This window comes from Drosophila subpulchrella, unplaced genomic scaffold (genome assembly GCF_014743375.2).
Source record: "Drosophila subpulchrella strain 33 F10 #4 breed RU33 unplaced genomic scaffold, RU_Dsub_v1.1 Primary Assembly Seq160, whole genome shotgun sequence".
NCBI lineage: Eukaryota > Metazoa > Arthropoda > Insecta > Diptera > Drosophilidae > Drosophila > Drosophila subpulchrella.
Window position 1 is genome coordinate 35,001 of NW_023665499.1, and position 25,000 is coordinate 60,000.

The 25,000-nt window shown below is 36.0% G+C and overlaps 3 non-coding genes and 1 pseudogene across 3 annotated transcripts; all 4 read right to left on the reverse strand.

Moving 5' to 3' along the window:
- Positions 1-4,640: 4,640 nt before the first annotated feature.
- On the reverse strand, positions 4,641-8,625 carry LOC119559064. The gene has a single exon (XR_005220633.1). It is a non-coding gene; the product is annotated as a large subunit ribosomal RNA (ribosomal RNA).
- Positions 8,626-9,026: 401 nt separating this feature from the next.
- Positions 9,027-9,205, reverse strand: LOC119559070. The gene has a single exon (XR_005220636.1). It is a non-coding gene; the product is annotated as a 5.8S ribosomal RNA (ribosomal RNA).
- Positions 9,206-9,863: 658 nt separating this feature from the next.
- Positions 9,864-11,858, reverse strand: LOC119559060. The gene has a single exon (XR_005220629.1). It is a non-coding gene; the product is annotated as a small subunit ribosomal RNA (ribosomal RNA).
- A 5,376-nt stretch (positions 11,859-17,234) lies between these two features.
- Positions 17,235-24,857, reverse strand: LOC119559065 (annotated as a pseudogene).
- Between the last annotated feature and the right edge of the window lie 143 nt (positions 24,858-25,000).

Below are 25,000 nucleotides of genomic sequence, written 5' to 3' on the forward strand. Positions count from 1 at the left end.
AAATCATTTGTATTTTGATGATAAATTTAAAATTTATCTGTATATATTCATATAAGACTCTTTGGTAATATATAATATAAAACCGAGCGCATATATGATATGTACGTTAGAAGAAATAATATATATATATATTATTTTCTTTTAATATAGGGACACCTCTTTTAATTTATCCCCGCAGGGAATTATCACATAACTCAGTATGTGATAATGGCAGACCAATATACATATATATCAAGATTATCAATACAAAATATATATCATTATTAGCCTGCCTCAATTGTAATTATTTATTTGGATTAACGATAAAGTTCGGAAACAATTTGTTATTCTATGTATAATAGAAACCTTGGCCTTTGTTTCAACATTATTATCTTTGGGCTTAAAATATTAACCGTGGAGCCAAGTCTCATATTCATAAATGAATAAAGAAACAAATTTGACGGATTAATATCTTCTCTACCGACAGACAGTATTTTGTCACGTCAATAGTAGATGGCCGGCCCATTGACCATCCTATAGTAGTTTTTGGACCCAATATCTTTAATTCGGGTATTTTCAATTGTCTTTGCCAATCAACCGTTTGGTACTCTCTCATATAATAAGAGAATACACATATAATTCCATTATATGGATATATCTTCATTATTTTATTTGCTACATCACCCTATAATAGTTTTTTGAACCCGTCAACTTCAATTCGGGTATTTTCAATTGTCTTTGCCAACCATTTATATGGTATTCTCTATTATAATAAGAGAATACTAGTGAATATCCATTATATGGATATATCATCTTCATATTATTTGCTACACCACCCTATAGTAGTTTTTGAACCCATCATCTGCAATTCGGGTATTTTCAATTGTCTTTGCCAACCAACTATACGGTATTCTCTCTTATAATAAGAGAATACAAGTATATTTTCATTATATGGATATAATGCCATTTATTTTTCAATATCCATATAATTCATTTAGTTTTGTATGTACAAAACAAGTTTTCTTTATAGTATTGACAAAATCATATGTTTACGCATAACATAAGTTTTGACCAATACGAGGAGGGGCCCGCCAACGACCACCTCCCTATAGTAGTTTTTTACCCCACGCACTACTGCGTGCCTGTTTACAGTACTAGTGCCAGCTATCACTAGGTTTATATACGTGTTTCAGTGATATATGGGTAAATTCTACCATTTATTCTTATGTATATGGCATTTCTATGCCATATTTATACAATCCATTCATATCTTAATGTATATTTATTATATTATACATTATTATGCCTTATAGGTATTATACCTATAAGCCATATCCATACGATTCATTCACTAGTGCCGCCCCTCACTAGGTTTATAATTTTTATATCATTGATATACAATTTATTTCTATATATATGGCATTTATATGCCATATCCATACAATGCATTCACATTTCAATGTATATTTACTTGTTATACATTATTATGCCTTATAGGTATTATACCTATAAGCCATATCCATACGATTCACTTATATAAATATATGTATATTTTTCTATACATAATTTTTTTTTACTTTTGTATGGATTTCTATGCATATCCATAGTTTATATGGATATGCTTGGCGTTCTATATAGTATTGACAAATTCATATGCATAACATAAGTTTTGACCAATACGAGGAGGGGCCCGCCAACGACCACCTCCCTATAGTAGTTTTTTACCCCACGCACTACTGCGTGCCTGTTTACAGTACTAGTGCCAGCTATCACTAGGTTTATATATCGTGTTTCAGTGATATATGGGTAAATTCTACCATTTATTCTTATGTATATGGCATTTCTATGCCATATTTATACAATCCATTCATATCTTAATGTATATTTATTATATTATACATTATTATGCCTTATAGGTATTATACCTATAAGCCATATCCATACGATTCATTCACTAGTGCCGCCCCTCACTAGGTTTATAATTGTTATATCATTGATATACAATTTATTTCTATATATATGGCATTTATATGCCATATCCATACAATGCATTCACATTTCAATGTATATTTACTTGTTATACATTATTATGCCTTATAGGTATTATACCTATAAGCCATATCCATACGATTCACTTATATAAATATATGTATATTTTTCTATACATAATTTTTTTTTACTTTTGTATGGATTTCTATGCATATCCATAGTTTATATGGATATGCTTGGCGTTCTATATAGTATTGACAAATTCATATGCATAACATAAGTTTTGACCAATACGAGGAGGGGCCCGCCAACGACCACCTCCCTATAGTAGTTTTTTACCCCACGCACTACTACGTGCCTGTTTACAGTACTAGTGCCAGCTATCACTAGGTTTATATATCGTGTTTCAGTGATATATGGGTAAATTCTACCATTTATTCTTATGTATATGGCATTTCTATGCCATATTTATACAATCCATTCATATCTTAATGTATATTTATTATATTATACATTATTATGCCTTATAGGTATTATACCTATAAGCCATATCCATACGATTCATTCACTAGTGCCGCCCCTCACTAGGTTTATAATTGTTATATCATTGATATACAATTTATTTCTATATATATGGCATTTATATGCCATATCCATACAATGCATTCACATTTCAATGTATATTTACTTGTTATACATTATTATGCCTTATAGGTATTATACCTATAAGCCATATCCATACGATTCACTTATATAAATATATGTATATTTTTCTATACATAATTTTTTTTTACTTTTGTATGGATTTCTATGCATATCCATAGTTTATATGGATATGCTTGGCGTTCTATATAGTATTGACAAATTCATATGCATAACATAAGTTTTGACCAATACGAGGAGGGGCCCGCCAACGACCACCTCCCTATAGTAGTTTTTTACCCCACGCACTACTTACGTGCCTGTTTACAGTACTAGTGCCAGCTATCACTAGGTTTATATATCGTGTTTCAGTGATATATGGGTAAATTCTACCATTTATTCTTATGTATATGGCATTTCTATGCCATATTTATACAATCCATTCATATCTTAATGTATATTTATTATATTATACATTATTATGCCTTATAGGTATTATACCTATAAGCCATATCCATACGATTCATTCACTAGTGCCGCCCCTCACTAGGTTTATAATTGTTATATCATTGATATACAATTTATTTCTATATATATGGCATTTATATGCCATATCCATACAATGCATTCACATTTCAATGTATATTTACTTGTTATACATTATTATGCCTTATAGGTATTATACCTATAAGCCATATCCATACGATTCATATACTAGTGCAGCCCCTCACTAGGTTTATATATCTCATTTTAATTATATATTGGTAAATTCTATTATTTATTCTTGTGTATATGGCACTTATATGCCGCCATATCTATAAAAATGCATTTATATTTCAATGTATATTTTCTATATTATACATTATTATGCCTTAAAAAGTTATTATACCTACCATAAGGCGATATCCATACGATTCATTTATATAAAAGATATATGTATAATTTTCTATACATAATTTTTTTTTATGAATATATGGGTTTCCTAAGCATATCCATATAATACATTTAGTTTTATATGGATTAGATTGGTCTTCTTTATTGTATTGCCAAACTCATATTGATAAAATAAGTTTTGAACAATAAGAGGATCAGCCGCCAACCAACCAACCACTGCTACCATTGGAGGAACATATACTTACTTTTTATATGTCCTCTTACTTGAATGGTCCTCTCTTTACTTGAAAATTTCATTACCATAGGAATCTATTTATACATGGAATATGATTTCCACTACTTTTTCGCGTCACTAATAATTAATATGACGATACAGACTTGCTACCATAACATAAGTCTTGAACAATAATAGGAGCAGCCGCCAACCAACCACCAACCAACCAACCACTGCTACCATTGATAGTAATTTTATATGTCCTCTTTACTTGAATTTCAATACCATAGGAATATTTATACATGGAATATGTTTTGCCACTACTTTTTCGCGTCACTAATAATATGACGATACAGTCTTGCTACCATAACATAAGTTTTGAACAATAAGAGGAGCAGACACACCAACCAACCAACCGCGCTGCTACCATTGAAGGAACATATACTTATATTTATATAAGTCCTCTTTACTTGAATGGCCTCTTTACTTGAATTTCAATACCATAGGAATATTTATTTATACATGGAATATGTTTTGCCACTACTTTTTCGCGTCACTAATAATATGACGATATAGACTTGCTACCATAACATAAGTTTTGAACAATAAGAGGAGCAGACACCAACCAACCAACCGCTGCTACCATTGAATGAACCATATATACAAACTTTTATATATGTCCTCTTTACTTGAATTTTAATACCATAGGAATATTTATACATGGAATATGTTTGCCACTTTATCATCGCGTCACTAATAAGATGACGATACATTTTGTTTGTTCAATATTTACTTATATATTGATGTTTCCAATTTAGGTCTTTTATATTTCTTCTTCCCTACCTTACACACCACAAACAAAGTGGCGTGCGATGCTGCAAGCAAGCATAATGATTATGCCCGCTTTGCAACATCTTTATTATCGAATCATCAAGCAAAGGATAAGCTTCAGTGGATCGCAGTATGGCAGCTGCTCAACCACTTACAACACCTTGCCTGTTACAAAAGTCGTTTACAATTGATTCTAGGCTTTGTCATTGTATTAAATAATGCTTTTATATGTAACTAGCGCGGCATCAGGTGATCAAAGATCCTCCCAATTTACTATGTTACAAATTACATTGGCATCACATCCATTGTCGTTTATAAAGTAAATTATAAACTTTAAATGGTTTAGAAGCCATACAATGCAAATTGCCCCTTATTTATCATTGCAGTCCAGCACGGATACGACCTTAGAGGCGTTCAGGCATAATCCAACGGACGTAGCGTCATACCACTGTTCGCTCGAACAAGTATTGTGCCATTGGTCCGTACCTGCGGTTCCTCTCGTACTACGCAGGAATGCTGTCGCAACAACGTTTTGTCATTAGTAGGGTAAAACTAACCTGTCTCACGACGGTCTAAACCCAGCTCACGTTCCCTTGCATGGGTGAACAATCCAACGCTTGGTGAATTTTGCTTCACAATGATAGGAAGAGCCGACATCGAAGGATCAAAAAGCGACGTCGCTATGAACGCTTGGCCGCCACAAGCCAGTTATCCCTATGGTAACTTTTCTGACACCTCTTGTTAAAAACTCTTTAAACCAAAAGGATCGATAGGCCGAGCTTTTGCTGTCCCTGTGTGTACTGAACACCGAGATCAAGTCAGCATTTGCCCTTTTGCTCTATGTGTGGTTTCTGTCCGCACTGAGCTGGCCTTGGGACACCTCCGTTATTATTTGAGAGATGTACCGCCCCAGTCAAACTCCCTACCTGGCAATGTCCTTGAATTGGATCATACCTGAGTAATTGGAGTTATACCAAATTTTCAAATCAAAAATACATAAATGCACCGTTTTATTAAAGAATTTGTTTGCGATTATATAACAAACTCGTGATACTTTGATCAAGAAGCTTGCATCAAAACCCAATACCATAAGATATAATAAATATATCCGTATAATGGCTAGGAAATGATACACGTTCCATTTAATCAAGTAAGTAAGGAAACAATAAGAGTAGTGGTATTTCATTGGCGATACCAAACCGAAGTCTAATATCTCCCACTTATTCTACACCTCTTATGTCTCCTTACACTGCCAGATTAGAGTCAAGCTCAAAAGGGTCTTCTTTCCCCGCTAATTATTCCAAGCCCGTTCCCTTGGCTGTGGTTTCGCTAGATAGTAGATAGGGACAGTAGGAATCTCGTTAATCCATTCATGCGCGTCACTAATTAGATGACGAGGCATTTGGCTACCTTAAGAGAGTCATAGTTACTCCCGCCGTTGACCCGCGCTTACTTGAATTTCTTCACTTTGACATTCAGAGCACTGGGCAGAAATCACATTGTGTCAACACCCGCTAGGGCCATCACAATGCTTTGTTTTAATTAGACAGTCGGATTCCCCAAGTCCGTGCCAGTTCTGAATTGATTGTTAATTGATAATCGTTATAATTAATAAGAACTAATTGGTTTAACCCAATTAGTATTCTTAAAAATTTTAGCAAGAAAGTTCCACAATTGGCTACGTAACTAAACTATCCGGGGAACAAGTGACCAACATAAATGCCAGACACTCTATTTACCCAGAACGAGCACATAAACCATGTTATTGTTTCCCAATCAAGCCCGACTATCTCAATCTTCAGAGCCAATCCTTATCCCGAAGTTACGGATCTAATTTGCCGACTTCCCTTACCTACATTATTCTATCGACTAGAGACTCTTCACCTTGGAGACCAGCTGCGGATATTGGTACGGCCTGTTGAGAAGTTTGCGTGTCCCCACCATAAATTTTCAAGGTCCGAGGAGAAAATATCGACACAACAGTATATGTCATGCTCTTCTAGCCCATCTACCATATCTCTCTGCGAAAGACTTCCATGGTAGTACGGCTATAAAACAGAAAAGAAAACTCTTCCGATATCTCTCGACGGCTTCTTTATGGTCGTTCCTGTTGCCAGGATGAGCACGAGGCCCATATTTAATAACAAACGGATACTCAACAGGTTACGGAATTGGAACCGTATTCCCTTTCGTTCAAAATTATTCAAGTATATTAATTAGCTTGATTTATATAATATAATTATATTTGTATGGCATTTGTGTTTTACTTGAAAATTTTCGGCTTTCGCCTTGAACTTAGGACCGACTAACTCGTGATCAACCACTGTTCACACGAAACCCTTCTCCACTTCAGTCCTCCAAGGTCTCATTCGATTATTTGCTACTACCACCAAGATCTGTACCAATGGCAGCTCCATGCAGGCTTACGCCAAACACTTCTACGCATACCATTGTACCTTCCTACTCACTAAAGTTTCAAAATTTATATCACAAGTAATATAAATCATCTACTTTAGCGGTAATGTATAGGTATACAACTTAAGCGCCATCCATTTTAAGGGCTAGTTGCTTCGGCAGGTGAGTTGTTACACACTCCTTAGCGGATTTCGACTTCCATGATCACCGTCCTGCTGTTTTAAGCAACCAACGCCTTTCATGGTATCTGCATGAGTTGTTAATTTGGGCACCGTAACATTACGTTTGGTTCATCCCACAGCGCCAGTTCTGCTTACCAAAAGTGGCCCACTGGGCACATTATATCATAACCTTGAACTTCATATCAAGAAAGTTAAGGTTCTTACCCATTTAAAGTTTGAGAATAGGTTAAGATCGTTTCGACCCTAAGGCCTCTAATCATTCGCTTTACCAGATAAGATTATTTTATATAACATTAAAATGCACCAGCTATCCTGAGGGAAACTTCGGAAGGAACCAGCTACTAGATGGTTCGATTGGTCTTTCGCCCCTATACTCAATTCTGACAATCGATTTGCACGTCAGAACTGTTTCGGTCTTCCATCAGGGTTTCCCCTGACTTCAACCTGATCAAGTATAGTTCACCATCTTTCGGGTCACAGCATATATGCTCAAGGTACGTTCCAGTTAGAGGCATAAATAATATAAATATCATTATACATAACTATATAGAACGCCCCGGGATTGTGTTAATTAGCTATAAATAGTTAAAAAACTAATCCCATTATTAGTCAAGTTAATTACGCTATTAGGTTTATATCCCAATAACTTGCACATATGTTAGACTCCTTGGTCCGTGTTTCAAGACGGGTCCCGAAGGTATCCTGAATCTTTCGCATTGTTAATCATACAAGTGCATATAATAAACACAAAAATCAATGATAATTATGCCATTATATAATTCCGAAAAATTAACGCACTGTATTCATATAAATCTATCAGCACTTTATCAAATTAATAACATTTATTCTGTGTTAAAATGCAAGCAAATTAATTTGAATAAACTATAAGTTATATTTTATGATAAATTTTATAAAATTTTATATAAATTTTAATAGATTACAATGTCCTTATATGGAAAAAATGCACACTATTATCATAATATTGTTTAAATATTACAATTTTAATGATGAATTTTCCATAACGGATATTCAGGTTCATCGGGCTTAACCTCTAAGCAGTTTCACGTACTGTTTAACTCTCTATTCAGAGTTCTTTTCAACTTTCCCTCACGGTACTTGTTTACTATCGGTCTCATGGTTATATTTAGTTTTAGATGGAGTTTACCACCCACTTAGTGCTGCACTATCAAGCAACACGACTCTTTGGAAACATCATCTAGTAATCATTAACGTTATACGGGCCTGGCACCCTCTATGGGTAAATGGCCTCATTTAAGAAGGACTTAAATCGTTAATTTCTCATACTAGAATATTGACGCTCCATACACTGCATCTCACATTTGCCATATAGACAAAGTGACTTAGTGCTGAACTGATTTCTTTTCGCTCGCCGCTACTAAGAAAATCCTGGTTAGTTTCTTTTCCTCCCCTAATTAATATGCTTAAATTCAGGGGGTAGTCCCATATGAGTTGAGGTTGTGTATAACTTTTTTTGCAATTAATTCTTTATATATAATGATAAAACATTTTATTAAATTCGTTATATATTTTATATATTTGTATGGCATTTGTTTGGTCTAACGAATCAACGAAGAATAATAATATTGTCAACGGCTTTCTATTTACTAATCTTTAATAAGAGACAATTCTAGATAAATTTTTTATGCTAGACATTTCTCAGTATTATTTGATTGAAAAAGAAAATATTTCTCTTCGTTTTTCACATTCAAATTATTTACTAATGTGAGATAATGTTTTTCATATATTTGTTAATATTATGAATAATATAATAATTAAATTATTATTATCCAATAATATACCATATGCTTATAAAATTTCATTATAAAATTTATATAAACAACTTAATTAGCATAGTCTTACAACCCTCAACCATATGTAGTCCAAGCAGCACTATAAAATTAATTAAAGTACATAACAGCATGGACTGCGATATGCGTTCAAAATGTCGATGTTCATGTGTCCTGCAGTTCACACGATGACGCACAGTTTGCTGCGTTCTTCATCGACCCATGAGCCGAGTGATCCACCGCTTAGAGTTTTATATATTGGTTTGGTAATTTTGTCATATATGTTTTTATTGAAAGAAATTAAAAATACACCATTTTACTGGCATATATCAATTCCTTCAATAAATTGATTTTTATACCTAAAACGAATGCTGCGAAATGTCTTAGTTTCATATAACCAATAATATATCAAGTATTTTTTAATGGCATTTACGGTATTAATACTTTTTTTTAGCGATATATATTGAAATTTATATAAAACATTAACCTGTAATAATCAGGTACAACATTGTACATTTTAGGTTGTTGCATTATCCAATGTATGCGCATAACTGAGATGAACAATACATATCGCAACGCGTGTATATTATGGTCCATATACACACAGTGTTTTATTAATTAATTGCATTTAATATACAATATAATAATAATATTAAATAAATTTAATAATTTCGATTTGCTTGTTCGAATTTGTTATTTGTTTGCTTTTGCTTATTTATTTATCTCTTATTTAATGCAATAATATATTTATTATTACAATTATTATTTCGATTTGCTTGTTCGAAATTTTATATTTGATCTATAAAAGATCATATTTTTGGCAATTTATATTTTATTTGTATTACTATAATATATTATATTATTATAATAAAAACAAATTTTTTTATTAACGGTAAGGATATTAAACAATAATGATCCTTCCGCAGGTTCACCTACGGAAACCTTGTTACGACTTTTACTTCCTCTAAATAATCAAGTTCGGTCAACTTTTGCGAAACAACCGTAACACACAAGGCGTCACAGTGATCACGTCCGGAGACCTCACTAAATAATTCAATCGGTAGTAGCGACGGGCGGTGTGTACAAAGGGCAGGGACGTAATCAATGCGAGTTAATGACTCACACTTACTGGGAATTCCAAGTTCATGTGAACAGTTTCAGTTCACAATCCCAAGCATGAAAGTGGTTCAGCGGTTTACCCGGACCTCTCGGTCTAGGAAATACACGTTGATACTTTCATTGTAGCGCGCGTGCAGCCCAGGACATCTAAGGGCATCACAGACCTGTTATTGCTCAATCTCATTATTGCTAGACGCAATTTGTCCATTTAAGAAGCTAGTGTCCTTATAATGGGACAAACCAACAGGTACGGCTCCACTTATATAAACACATTCAAACACAATAAACATTTTACTGCCACCATGAATGAAGGCTATATAAGCTTCAACACCATAATCCTGAAGATATCTATTTAATATATTTGAGTCTCGTTCGTTATCGGAATTAACCAGACAAATCACTCCACGAACTAAGAACGGCCATGCACCACCACCCATAGATTCGAGAAAGAGCTATCAATCTGTCTTACACACTTATGTTCGGACCTGGTAAGTTTTCCCGTGTTGAGTCAAATTAAGCCGCAGGCTCCACTCCTGGTGGTGCCCTTCCGTCAATTCCTTTAAGTTTCAGCTTTGCAACCATACTTCCCCCGGAGCCCAAAAGCTTTGGTTTCCCGGGAAGCGACTGAGAGAGCCATAAAAGTAGCTACACCCAATTGCTAGCTGGCATCGTTTATGGTTAGAACTAGGGCGGTATCTGATCGCCTTCGAACCTCTAACTTTCGTTCTTGATTAATGAAAACATCTTTGGCAAATGCTTTCGCTTAAGTTAGTCTTACGACGGTCCAAGAATTTCACCTCTCGCGTCGTAATACTAATGCCCCCAAACTGCTTCTATTAATCATTACCTCTTGATCTGAAAACCAATGAAAGCAGAACAGAGGTCTTATTTCATTATCCCATGCACAGAATATTCAGGCATTTGAAGCCTGCTTTAAGCACTCTAATTTGTTCAAAGTAATTGTACCGGCCCACAATAACACTCGTTTAAGAGCACTAATGCAGGTTTTTAAATAGGAGGAACATATGAAAAAATACAAGTATCTAAGCACATGTAAGAACTCCACCGGTAATACGCTTACATACATAAAGGTATAGTACTAACCACAATTGTAAGTTGTACTACCCGTATGAAGCACAAGTTCAACTACGAACGTTTTAACCGCAACAACTTTAATATACGCTATTGGAGCTGGAATTACCGCGGCTGCTGGCACCAGACTTGCCCTCCAATTGGTCCTTGTTAAAGGATTTAAAGTGTACTCATTCCAATTACAGGGCCTCGGATATGAGTCCTGTATTGTTATTTTTCGTCACTACCTCCCCGAGCTGGGAGTGGGTAATTTACGCGCCTGCTGCCTTCCTTAGATGTGGTAGCCGTTTCTCAGGCTCCCTCTCCGGAATCGAACCCTGATTCCCCGTTACCCGTTGCAACCATGGTAGTCCTAGATACTACCATCAAAAGTTGATAGGGCAGACATTTGAAAGATCTGTCGTCGGTACAAGACCATACGATCTGCATGTTATCTAGAGTTCAACCAATATAACGATCTTGCGATCGCTTGGTTTTAGCCTAATAAAAGCACATGTCCCATAAGGTTCATGTTTTAATTGCATGTATTAGCTCTAGAATTACCACAGTTATCCAAGTAACTGTTAACGATCTAAGGAACCATAACTGATATAATGAGCCTTTTGCGGTTTCACTTTTAATTCGTGTGTACTTAGACATGCATGGCTTAATCTTTGAGACAAGCATATAACTACTGGCAGGATCAACCAGAATAATGTTTTTATTCATATTTCATTCATATTTTTGAATAGAAATTAGCAATATAAATTTTATAGATTGTTTTCTATCGAATACGGCCATTTTTATATAGCATTCGTATACGTTTGTTGTTTTCACAATATATACTTGTTCCGCCACTAATAATAACAAGTTTTTTAATTATTGATGTTAAAAACACAATATTTTTTTTCGTAATACGTAATAATTTTCTTTATATTTGCATATTTCATTCTAAAATATCTTTTTTGTTCGACATACGTCATTATTGTATCCACACATGTACAATTTTTGTTTAACCAATATAAAATATTGAATTAAATCATTTGTATTTTGATGATAAATTTAAAATTTATCTGTATATATTCATATAAGACTCTTTGGTAATATATAATATAAAACCGAGCGCATATATGATATGTACGTTAGAAAAAATAATATATATATATATTATTTTCTTTTAATATAGGGACACCTCTTTTAATTTATCCCCGCAGGGAATTATCACATAACTCAGTATGTGATAATGGCAGACCAATATACATATATATCAAGATTATCAATACAAAATATATATCATTATTAGCCTGCCTCAATTGTAATTATTTATTTGGATTAACGATAAAGTTCGGAAACAATTTGTTATTCTATGTATAATAGAAACCTTGGCCTTTGTTTCAACATTATTATCTTTGGGCTTAAAATATTAACCGTGGAGCCAAGTCTCATATTCATAAATGAATAAAGAAACAAATTTGACGGATTAATATCTTCTCTACCGACAGACAGTATTTTGTCACGTCAATAGTAGATGGCCGGCCCATTGACCATCCTATAGTAGTTTTTGGACCCAATATCTTTAATTCGGGTATTTTCAATTGTCTTTGCCAATCAACCGTTTGGTACTCTCTCATATAATAAGAGAATACACATATAATTCCATTATATGGATATATCTTCATTATTTTATTTGCTACATCACCCTATAATAGTTTTTGAACCCGTCAACTTCAATTCGGGTATTTTCAATTGTCTTTGCCAACCATTTATATGGTATTCTCTATTATAATAAGAGAATACTAGTGTATATCCATTATATGGATATATCATCTTCATATTATTTGCTACACCACCCTATAGTAGTTTTTGAACCCATCATCTGCAATTCGGGTATTTTCAATTGTCTTTGCCAACCAACTATACGGTATTCTCTCTTATAATAAGAGAATACAAGTATATTTTCATTATATGGATATAATGCCATTTATTTTTCAATATCCATATAATTCATTTAGTTTTGTATGTACAAAACAAGTTTTCTTTATAGTATTGACAAAATCATATGTTTACGCATAACATAAGTTTTGACCAATACGAGGAGGGGCCCGCAACGACCACCTCCCTATAGTAGTTTTTTACCCCACGCACTATTGCGTGCCTGTTTACAGTACTAGTGCCAGCTATCACTAGGTTTATATATCGTGTTTCAGTGATATATGGGTAAATTCTACCATTTATTCTTATGTATATGGCATTTCTATGCCATATTTATACAATCCATTCATATCTTAATGTATATTTATTATATTATACATTATTATGCCTTATAGGTATTATACCTATAAGCCATATCCATACGATTCATTCACTAGTGCCGCCCCTCACTAGGTTTATAATTGTTATATCATTGATATACAATTTATTTCTATATATATGGCATTTATATGCCATATCCATACAATGCATTCACATTTCAATGTATATTTACTTGTTATACATTATTATGCCTTATAGGTATTATACCTATAAGCCATATCCATACGATTCACTTATATAAATATATGTATATTTTTCTATACATAATTTTTTTTTACTTTTGTATGGTTTTCTATGCATATCCATAGTTTATATGGATATGCTTGGCGTTCTATATAGTATTGACAAATTCATATGCATAACATAAGTTTTGACCAATACGAGGAGGGGCCCGCCAACGACCACCTCCCTATAGTAGTTTTTTACCCCACGCACTATTGCGTGCCTGTTTACAGTACTAGTGCCAGCTATCACTAGGTTTATATATCGTGTTTCAGTGATATATGGGTAAATTCTACCATTTATTCTTATGTATATGGCATTTCTATGCCATATTTATACAATCCATTCATATCTTAATGTATATTTATTATATTATACATTATTATGCCTTATAGGTATTATACCTATAAGCCATATCCATACGATTCATTCACTAGTGCCGCCCCTCACTAGGTTTATAATTGTTATATCATTGATATACAATTTATTTCTATATATATGGCATTTATATGCCATATCCATACAATGCATTCACATTTCAATGTATATTTACTTGTTATACATTATTATGCCTTATAGGTATTATACCTATAAGCCATATCCATACGATTCACTTATATAAATATATGTATATTTTTCTATACATAATTTTTTTTTACTTTTGTATGGTTTTCTATGCATATCCATAGTTTATATGGATATGCTTGGCGTTCTATATAGTATTGACAAATTCATATGCATAACATAAGTTTTGACCAATACGAGGAGGGGCCCGCCAACGACCACCTCCCTATAGTAGTTTTTTACCCCACGCACTATTGCGTGCCTGTTTACAGTACTAGTGCCAGCTATCACTAGGTTTATATATCGTGTTTCAGTGATATATGGGTAAATTCTACCATTTATTCTTATGTATATGGCATTTCTATGCCATATTTATACAATCCATTCATATCTTAATGTATATTTATTATATTATACATTATTATGCCTTATAGGTATTATACCTATAAGCCATATCCATACGATTCATTCACTAGTGCCGCCCCTCACTAGGTTTATAATTGTTATATCATTGATATACAATTTATTTCTATATATATGGCATTTATATGCCATATCCATACAATGCATTCACATTTCAATGTATATTTACTTGTTATACATTATTATGCCTTATAGGTATTATACCTATAAGCCATATCCATACGATTCACTTATATAAATATATGTATATTTTTCTATACATAATTTTTTTTTACTTTTGTATGGATTTCTATGCATATCCATAGTTTATATGGATATGCTTGGCGTTCTATATAGTATTGACAAATTCATATGCATAACATAAGTTTTGACCAATACGAGGAGGGGCCCGCCAACGACCACCTCCCTATAGTAGTTTTTTACCCCACGCACTATTGCGTGCCTGTTTACAGTACTAGTGCCAGCTATCACTAGGTTTATATATCGTGTTTCAGTGATATATGGGTAAATTCTACCATTTATTCTTATGTATATGGCATTTCTATGCCATATTTATACAATCCATTCATATCTTAATGTATATTTATTATATTATACATTATTATGCCTTATAGGTATTATACCTATAAGCCATATCCATACGATTCATTCACTAGTGCCGCCCCTCACTAGGTTTATAATTGTTATATCATTGATATACAATTTATTTCTATATATATGGCATTTATATGCCATATCCATACAATGCATTCACATTTCAATGTATATTTACTTGTTATACATTATTATGCCTTATAGGTATTATACCTATAAGCCATATCCATACGATTCACTTATATAAATATATGTATATTTTTCTATACATAATTTTTTTTTACTTTTGTATGGATTTCTATGCATATCCATAGTTTATATGGATATGCTTGGCGTTCTATATAGTATTGACAAATTCATATGCATAACATAAGTTTTGACCAATACGAGGAGGGGCCCGCCAACGACCACCTCCCTATAGTAGTTTTTTACCCCACGCACTATTGCGTGCATGTTTACAGTACTAGTGCCAGCTATCATTAGGTTTATATATCGTGTTTCAGTGATATATGGGTAAATTCTACCATTTATTCTTATGTATGTATATGGCATTTCTATGCCATATTTATATAATTCATTCATATCTTAATTTATATTTATTATATTATACATTATTATGCCTTATAGGTATTATACCTATAAGCCATATCCATACGATTCATATACTAGTGCAGCCCCTCACTAGGTTTATATATCTCATTTTAATTATATATTGGTAAATTCTATTATTTATTCTTGTGTATATGGCACTTATATGCCGCCATATCTATAAAAATGCATTTATATTTCAATGTATATTTTCTATATTATACATTATTATGCCTTAAAAAGTTATTATACCTACCATAAGGCGATATCCATACGATTCATTTATATAAAAGATATATGTATAATTTTCTATACATAATTTTTTTTTATGAATATATGGGTTTCCTAAGCATATCCATATAATACATTTAGTTTTATATGGATTAGATTGGTCTTCTTTATTGTATTGCCAAACTCATATTGATAAAATAAGTTTTGAACAATAAGAGGATCAGCCGCCAACCAACCAACCACTGCTACCATTGGAGGAACATATACTTACTTTTTATATGTCCTCTTACTTGAATGGTCCTCTCTTTACTTGAAAATTTCATTACCATAGGAATCTATTTATACATGGAATATGATTTCCACTACTTTTTCGCGTCACTAATAATTAATATGACGATACAGACTTGCTACCATAACATAAGTCTTGAACAATAATAGGAGCAGCCGCCAACCAACCACCAACCAACCAACCACTGCTACCATTGATAGTAATTTTATATGTCCTCTTTAGTTGAATTTCAATACCATAGGAATATTTATACATGGAATATGTTTTGCCACTACTTTTTCGCGTCACTAATAATATGACGATACAGTCTTGCTACCATAACATAAGTTTTGAACAATAAGAGGAGCAGACACACCAACCAACCAACCGCGCTGCTACCATTATATATACTTATATTTATATAAGTCCTCTTTACTTGAATGGCCTCTTTACTTGAATTTCAATACCATAGGAATATTTATTTATACATGGAATATGTTTTGCCACTACTTTTTCGCGTCACTAATAATATGACGATATAGACTTGCTACCATAACATAAGTTTTGAACAATAAGAGGAGCAGACACCAACCAACCAACCGCTGCTACCATTGAATGAACCATATATACAAACTTTTATATATGTCCTCTTTACTTGAATTTTAATACCATAGGAATATTTATACATGGAATATGTTTGCCACTTTATCATCGCGTCACTAATAAGATGACGATACATTTTGTTTGTTCAATATTTACTTATATATTGATGTTTCCAATTTAGGTCTTTTATATTTCTTCTTCCCTACCTTACACACCACAAACAAAGTGGCGTGCGATGCTGCAAGCAAGCATAATGATTATGCCCGCTTGCAACATCTTTATTATCGAATCATCAAGCAAAGGATAAGCTTCAGTGGATCGCAGTATGGCAGCTGCTCAACCACTTACAACACCTTGCCTGTTACAAAAGTCGTTTACAATTGATTCTAGGCTTTGTCATTGTATTAAATAATGCTTTTATATGTAACTAGCGCGGCATCAGGTGATCAAAGATCCTCCCAATTTACTATGTTACAAATTACATTGGCATCACATCCATTGTCGTTTATAAAGTAAATTATAAACTTTAAATGGTTTAGAAGCCATACAATGCAAATTGCCCCTTATTTATCATTGCAGTCCAGCACGGATACGACCTTAGAGGCGTTCAGGCATAATCCAACGGACGTAGCGTCATACCACTGTTCGCTCGAACAAGTATTGTGCCATTGGTCCGTACCTGCGGTTCCTCTCGTACTACGCAGGAATGCTGTCGCAACAACGTTTTGTCATTAGTAGGGTAAAACTAACCTGTCTCACGACGGTCTAAACCCAGCTCACGTTCCCTTGCATGGGTGAACAATCCAACGCTTGGTGAATTTTGCTTCACAATGATAGGAAGAGCCGACATCGAAGGATCAAAAAGCGACGTCGCTATGAACGCTTGGCCGCCACAAGCCAGTTATCCCTATGGTAACTTTTCTGACACCTCTTGTTAAAAACTCTTTAAACCAAAAGGATCGATAGGCCGAGCTTTTGCTGTCCCTGTGTGTACTGAACACCGAGATCAAGTCAGCATTTGCCCTTTTGCTCTATGTGTGGTTTCTGTCCGCACTGAGCTGGCCTTGGGACACCTCCGTTATTATTTGAGAGATGTACCGCCCCAGTCAAACTCCCTACCTGGCAATGTCCTTGAATTGGATCATACCTGAGTAATTGGAGTTATACCAAATTTTCAAATCAAAAATACATAAATGCACCGTTTTATTAAAGAATTTGTTTGCGATTATATAACAAACTCGTGATACTTTGATCAAGAAGCTTGCATCAAAACCCAATACCATAAGATATAATAAATATATCCGTATAATGGCTAGGAAATGATACACGTTCCATTTAATCAAGTAAGTAAGGAAACAATAAGAGTAGTGGTATTTCATTGGCGATACCAAACCGAAGTCTAATATCTCCCACTTATTCTACACCTCTTATGTCTCCTTACACTGCCAGATTAGAGTCAAGCTCAAAAGGGTCTTCTTTCCCCGCTAATTATTCCAAGCCCGTTCCCTTGGCTGTGGTTTCGCTAGATAGTAGATAGGGACAGTAGGAATCTCGTTAATCCATTCATGCGCGTCACTAATTAGATGACGAGGCATTTGGCTATTTTTTTTTTTTTTTTTTTTTTTTTTTTTGATCGCTAAGGTATGGAAATCTTCAAAAGATACTAGGTCTGCCAACACCTTGTGTGGTCTCAGTTTGTCTAGTTATGTACGATTCATTGCTCTATCTGAACCTTCTTCACATTGAGGGTTCCACAACGCCTACGTACTAAAACCATCCTTACATGCTGTTGTTGTGCGATGTTTGTGCCTAATTGATGGTGTGCCTAGGCAGCAGGCATATATATTTCTATATATATATATATATTTGAACCAAGGGCATAAGCTACGTCCAGCCTCTTGAGTATCCACTATAATACATGAACTGTCTAAAACAGCCAAGACTACCTCTTATTACTTGTATAGATATGATATGGCTATCATATTTATTTAGAAGGCCCTTCGCAATCAACCGTTTTACGGATTGACCACTCCAGATCCCTCTCCAATTAATTGTGGCAGAGTGAAACTCTATGTCACCTGTCGCTACGAACTTGCGCCGCAATTCGCGTCTTATGTCCGGGGTATCGTATCTTTGGATTTTGCGCTGATGCGCATCGTCCAAAGAGTGTCCGTCATTTGTCACCTGAACGTCAATCACATCAATGTGATTTGGTCGGAGTACCACCAGGTCGGGTTTATTGAGGCCGGACTCGCCCTGCAGACTTGGCTCAACAATGACCACGCAGCCTCTCTCCTCAAGTCCCCGCTTGATTCGATTTACTACGCAGTTGTGTCTAGCTACCCGCCTCCCATGCGAGCGATAGCATTTTTGCATGATGTGGTTTGATGTTTCGGGAGCATCACATCCTGCACGACACTGTCGATCCAATTCGTGCCTTCCCCTCGTAGTACGAGACTTCGTGGGTAGGGCATTTATCCGCAGTTTAATTCCGTCTCTATATTCCTTTCCTGTTAGCAAACGCGTGGGTTGACTGACCCATCCGTGTTGTGGACCATAATGGCCCGCTTCACGGAGACCGTTGCCATCAACAGACACGAACAATCTATTTGCCCAATACTCTTCTATTGCCGAACGTGTATGCATTTCTCCTTGTTCCGCTAGCAACCTAACTCGGGCCCTTTGCATTTCTTCCTCGATGAAAGAGCTGGCCACTTCGGATTGCTCGAAGTGAGGCCATTTTATATTGCTCAATCGTCTTAGTCGAAGCATAGGAGCCATCCATCTTAGTGATGGAATCCCGAGTCCCCCACACTTTGGGGGGGCGTGAACAAATGCTATTGGCACATCCGGTGGTAAACCTAGCCATTTACGCACATAGAATCGTATCAATTTGTCGGATTTTCGTAACACACCTATCGTCACACTCCCAAGGGTAAGCTTGTGGTAGAGTTGTGGGATAAGGACGGTTCGAAGGGCAAATATCTTCTGTTGTGGCTTAAGAGGAGCTTGTGACAACCTTTGTAGCTTTGGACCAATGTCCTCGGCTGGGTTGCACTTCACTCTCCCGTTTGCATTGAAAATGATACCTAAATACTTCCACTCGTTAGTTCGCTTCAATGCCGGACACCCGTTCAAGCCTACTTGGAAGGTATGTGGATCTAACACAGTACACTTCTGTTTCGGCTGACCCTTAATACCGATAGTGAAACACTTGTCAGCATTAAGGGTGAGTCCAACAGTAGCCAGATAGCTAACTGTCTTGTCAAGCAGTTGTTGAAGCCCCATACGAGTTTCCGCAAAAAGGACCAAATCGTCTGCAAACGCGGCCGCGTTTGTCATGGCAGTTCCAACCTTGGTACCAATTTCTTTGGGGAAAGCTCTAAGTAACCGGTCAATGACCAGATTAAATAGAATAGGAGACAAAGGGTCACCCTGCTTCACTCCTCTAGCAGGGACGAATTCCTCTGAACTCCAACCTTCTCCGCAGAGACTAGTACCACCAACCTCGTACGAACTTTGTACGTAGTCGACGAAGTCCTTCGGTGCGCCATAAGCTTTTAGGGTGTTATATATAGATGCATGTGACAAAGAGTCAAATGCCTTGCTCACATCCAAATTGGCTATGTAGCAAGATCTATAGCTTTTATGACTACTCCTTAGGACTAAGTCGACTATCGTCGCATTATCGGCGCATCCGTCTGTTGGTAAGAAGCCCCGCTGACGCGGGTCCCAATCAACTGATGAGGTCAATCGGGTTGCCAATATTGCATTTAGCTGTCTTACCAAGACTGATGGCACCGATATTGGACGAAAGTCTTGCGGTCGCATTGCCGTCCCCGTCTTCGGAATGAAGATGGTTCTGGCTAGTCGGATAAAGCGAGGTAATTTACCGCACCATAGAATTAGGTTCATTATGCGAAGCATAACGCCTAACGGCACCTCCTTAGCAGATTTTGGAGTTATTCCGTCAGGCCCCGGAGAGCTAGATAATGCGACTCTTGATGTCCTAAGTTCGCGCTTTGTAATAGCGGACCATACCCTCTCAAGCGAGTGAACTGGAGTTGTCACTATGTTTTCGCAAGAGCTTGGGCTAGACTGAGTCATTACCTCTCTCCAATAGGGTTCCATATATTCTTGGTTTGGCATTACCGACTCATCAGTTTCCTCGAGTATTGACTTAATGCACCTTCCTTTATGCTTATCCCAGTTTCGCTGGATGACAGCGTACTGCTGCCTTCTGCTTTCTCTTCTATTCCGAGGCCGCCGTGCCGGCCTCGTCAGCGTGCGTCTTGCACCCTGTGTCGGAAAAATTCCCTGAAGATAAGCGGATAAGCACTGGAGAGTGGTTTCCTTCCCCTCGATCTGCGCCCTATCAATGATAGTTTGCAGTTCTTGGGCTCTCCATTTGGAAGGACAAACTACGGGGCTATACCCGCGTAGCGCCAACAAGATTCCACTGTTCGACTGTTCTAATGGTGTGATTGGAGACGTTTCAGACGTTGGTACTTGGGGGTTTTGCTCACTATTACTAGGGCGGCGCCGTATGGTTAGATTTGCAACTTCTGGGACGAGAGCAGATTGCCCCCTTATCTGCTCGATTTTCTCCTTATAATCGTCCCTCTGTCTCAGCTTTTTAATTGCTTCGACGCTACGGTTCGTGAAAAATACCGCTAGTTGCTTATTTATGTGTCTTACACCATTTGCCGTGAGCTCAACCTCCTTTCTCGCCATCATCATCTTCTCTTCCTCACACCATCTTGCCTTGATATCAACACGTCGACGAATATCATCAAGTTCGTCTGGGTGTTGAGATCTCATGTGAACACCAAGTCCTCTTTTGCTTGTAAAGGACCGGTCACATATTGTACATGGCACTCCGACTGGAGTAGCTTCTGCACTTGGTTCATATTGGGCATCCCCTGGGAAAAGATCCACAGGGGGTCGAGTCGTCAACGAATTTTCCACTAGTATCCGAGGCCTGTTTCTATTACTTTCTGTAGTTCCAATATGTAAGATTTCCCATAGGGTAACCAGCCCTATGGGAAATATATTCGCCGCTCAAATTGGCTGTTAAACAGTAAAGCAAGCTGTTTAACATTACCGGGGAACACCACGAGGAGGTTTTGAGTCGACTTGAATCTAGATATGACTTATGAATTACAGAATAATATTCCCCTTCTGCACATCCGAGGATATGACTTATGAATTACAGAATAATATTCCCCTTCTGCATACCTAAATTCCAGTTCCCCCTTAAGAGAGTCATAGTTACTCCCGCCGTTGACCCGCGCTTACTTGAATTTCTTCACTTTGACATTCAGAGCACTGGGCAGAAATCACATTGTGTCAACACCCGCTAGGGCCATCACAATGCTTTGTTTTAATTAGACAGTCGGATTCCCCAAGTCCGTGCCAGTTCTGAATTGATTGTTAATTGATAATCGTTATAATTAATAAGAACTAATTGGTTTAACCCAATTAGTATTCTTAAAAATTTTAGCAAGAAAGTTCCACAATTGGCTACGTAACTAAACTATCCGGGGAACAAGTGACCAACATAAATGCCAGACACTCTATTTACCCAGAACGAGCACATAAACCATGTTATTGTTTCCCAATCAAGCCCGACTATCTCAATCTTCAGAGCCAATCCTTATCCCGAAGTTACGGATCTAATTTGCCGACTTCCCTTACCTACATTATTCTATCGACTAGAGACTCTTCACCTTGGAGACCAGCTGCGGATATTGGTACGGCCTGTTGAGAAGTTTGCGTGTCCCCACCATAAATTTTCAAGGTCCGAGGAGAAAATATCGACACAACAGTATATGTCATGCTCTTCTAGCCCATCTACCATATCTCTCTGCGAAAGACTTCCATGGTAGTACGGCTATAAAACAGAAAAGAAAACTCTTCCGATATCTCTCGACGGCTTCTTTATGGTCGTTCCTGTTGCCAGGATGAGCACGAGGCCCATATTTAATAACAAACGGATACTCAACAGGTTACGGAATTGGAACCGTATTCCCTTTCGTTCAAAATTATTCAAGTATATTAATTAGCTTGATTTATATAATATAATTATATTTGTATGGCATTTGTGTTTTACTTGAAAATTTTCGGCTTTCGCCTTGAACTTAGGACCGACTAACTCGTGATCAACCACTGTTCACACGAAACCCTTCTCCACTTCAGTCCTCCAAGGTCTCATTCGATTATTTGCTACTACCACCAAGATCTGTACCAATGGCAGCTCCATGCAGGCTTACGCCAAACACTTCTACGCATACCATTGTACCTTCCTACTCACTAAAGTTTCAAAATTTATATCACAAGTAATATAAATCATCTACTTTAGCGGTAATGTATAGGTATACAACTTAAGCGCCATCCATTTTAAGGGCTAGTTGCTTCGGCAGGTGAGTTGTTACACACTCCTTAGCGGATTTCGACTTCCATGATCACCGTCCTGCTGTTTTAAGCAACCAACGCCTTTCATGGTATCTGCATGAGTTGTTAATTTGGGCACCGTAACATTACGTTTGGTTCATCCCACAGCGCCAGTTCTGCTTACCAAAAGTGGCCCACTGGGCACATTATATCATAACCTTGAACTTCATATCAAGAAAGTTAAGGTTCTTACCCATTTAAAGTTTGAGAATAGGTTAAGATCGTTTCGACCCTAAGGCCTCTAATCATTCGCTTTACCAGATAAGATTATTTTATATAACATTAAAATGCACCAGCTATCCTGAGGGAAACTTCGGAAGGAACCAGCTACTAGATGGTTCGATTGGTCTTTCGCCCCTATACTCAATTCTGACAATCGATTTGCACGTCAGAACTGTTTCGGTCTTCCATCAGGGTTTCCCCTGACTTCAACCTGATCAAGTATAGTTCACCATCTTTCGGGTCACAGCATATATGCTCAAGGTACGTTCCAGTTAGAGGCATAAATAATATAAATATCATTATACATAACTATATAGAACGCCCCGGGATTGTGTTAATTAGCTATAAATAGTTAAAAAACTAATCCCATTATTAGTCAAGTTAATTACGCTATTAGGTTTATATCCCAATAACTTGCACATATGTTAGACTCCTTGGTCCGTGTTTCAAGACGGGTCCCGAAGGTATCCTGAATCTTTCGCATTGTTAATCATACAAGTGCATATAATAAACACAAAAATCAATGATAATTATGCCATTATATAATTCCGAAAAATTAACGCACTGTATTCATATAAATCTATCAGCACTTTATCAAATTAATAACATTTATTCTGTGTTAAAATGCAAGCAAATTAATTTGAATAAACTATAAGTTATATTTTATGATAAATTTTGTATGCTAATAGATTACAATGTCCTTATATGGAAAAAATGCACACTATTATCATAATATTGTTTAAATATTACAATTTTAATGATGAATTTTCCATAACGGATATTCAGGTTCATCGGGCTTAACCTCTAAGCAGTTTCACGTACTGTTTAACTCTCTATTCAGAGTTCTTTTCAACTTTCCCTCACGGTACTTGTTTACTATCGGTCTCATGGTTATATTTAGTTTTAGATGGAGTTTACCACCCACTTAGTGCTGCACTATCAAGCAACACGACTCTTTGGAAACATCATCTAGTAATCATTAACGTTATACGGGCCTGGCACCCTCTATGGGTAAATGGCCTCATTTAAGAAGGACTTAAATCGTTAATTTCTCATACTAGAATATTGACGCTCCATACACTGCATCTCACATTTGCCATATAGACAAAGTGACTTAGTGCTGAACTGATTTCTTTTCGCTCGCCGCTACTAAGAAAATCCTGGTTAGTTTCTTTTCCTCCCCTAATTAATATGCTTAAATTCAGGGGGTAGTCCCATATGAGTTGAGGTTGTGTATAACTTTTTTTGCAATTAATTCTTTATATATAATGATAAAACATTTTATTAAATTCGTTATATATTTTATATATTTGTATGGCATTTGTTTGGTCTAACGAATCAACGAAGAATAATAATATTGTCAACGGCTTTCTAT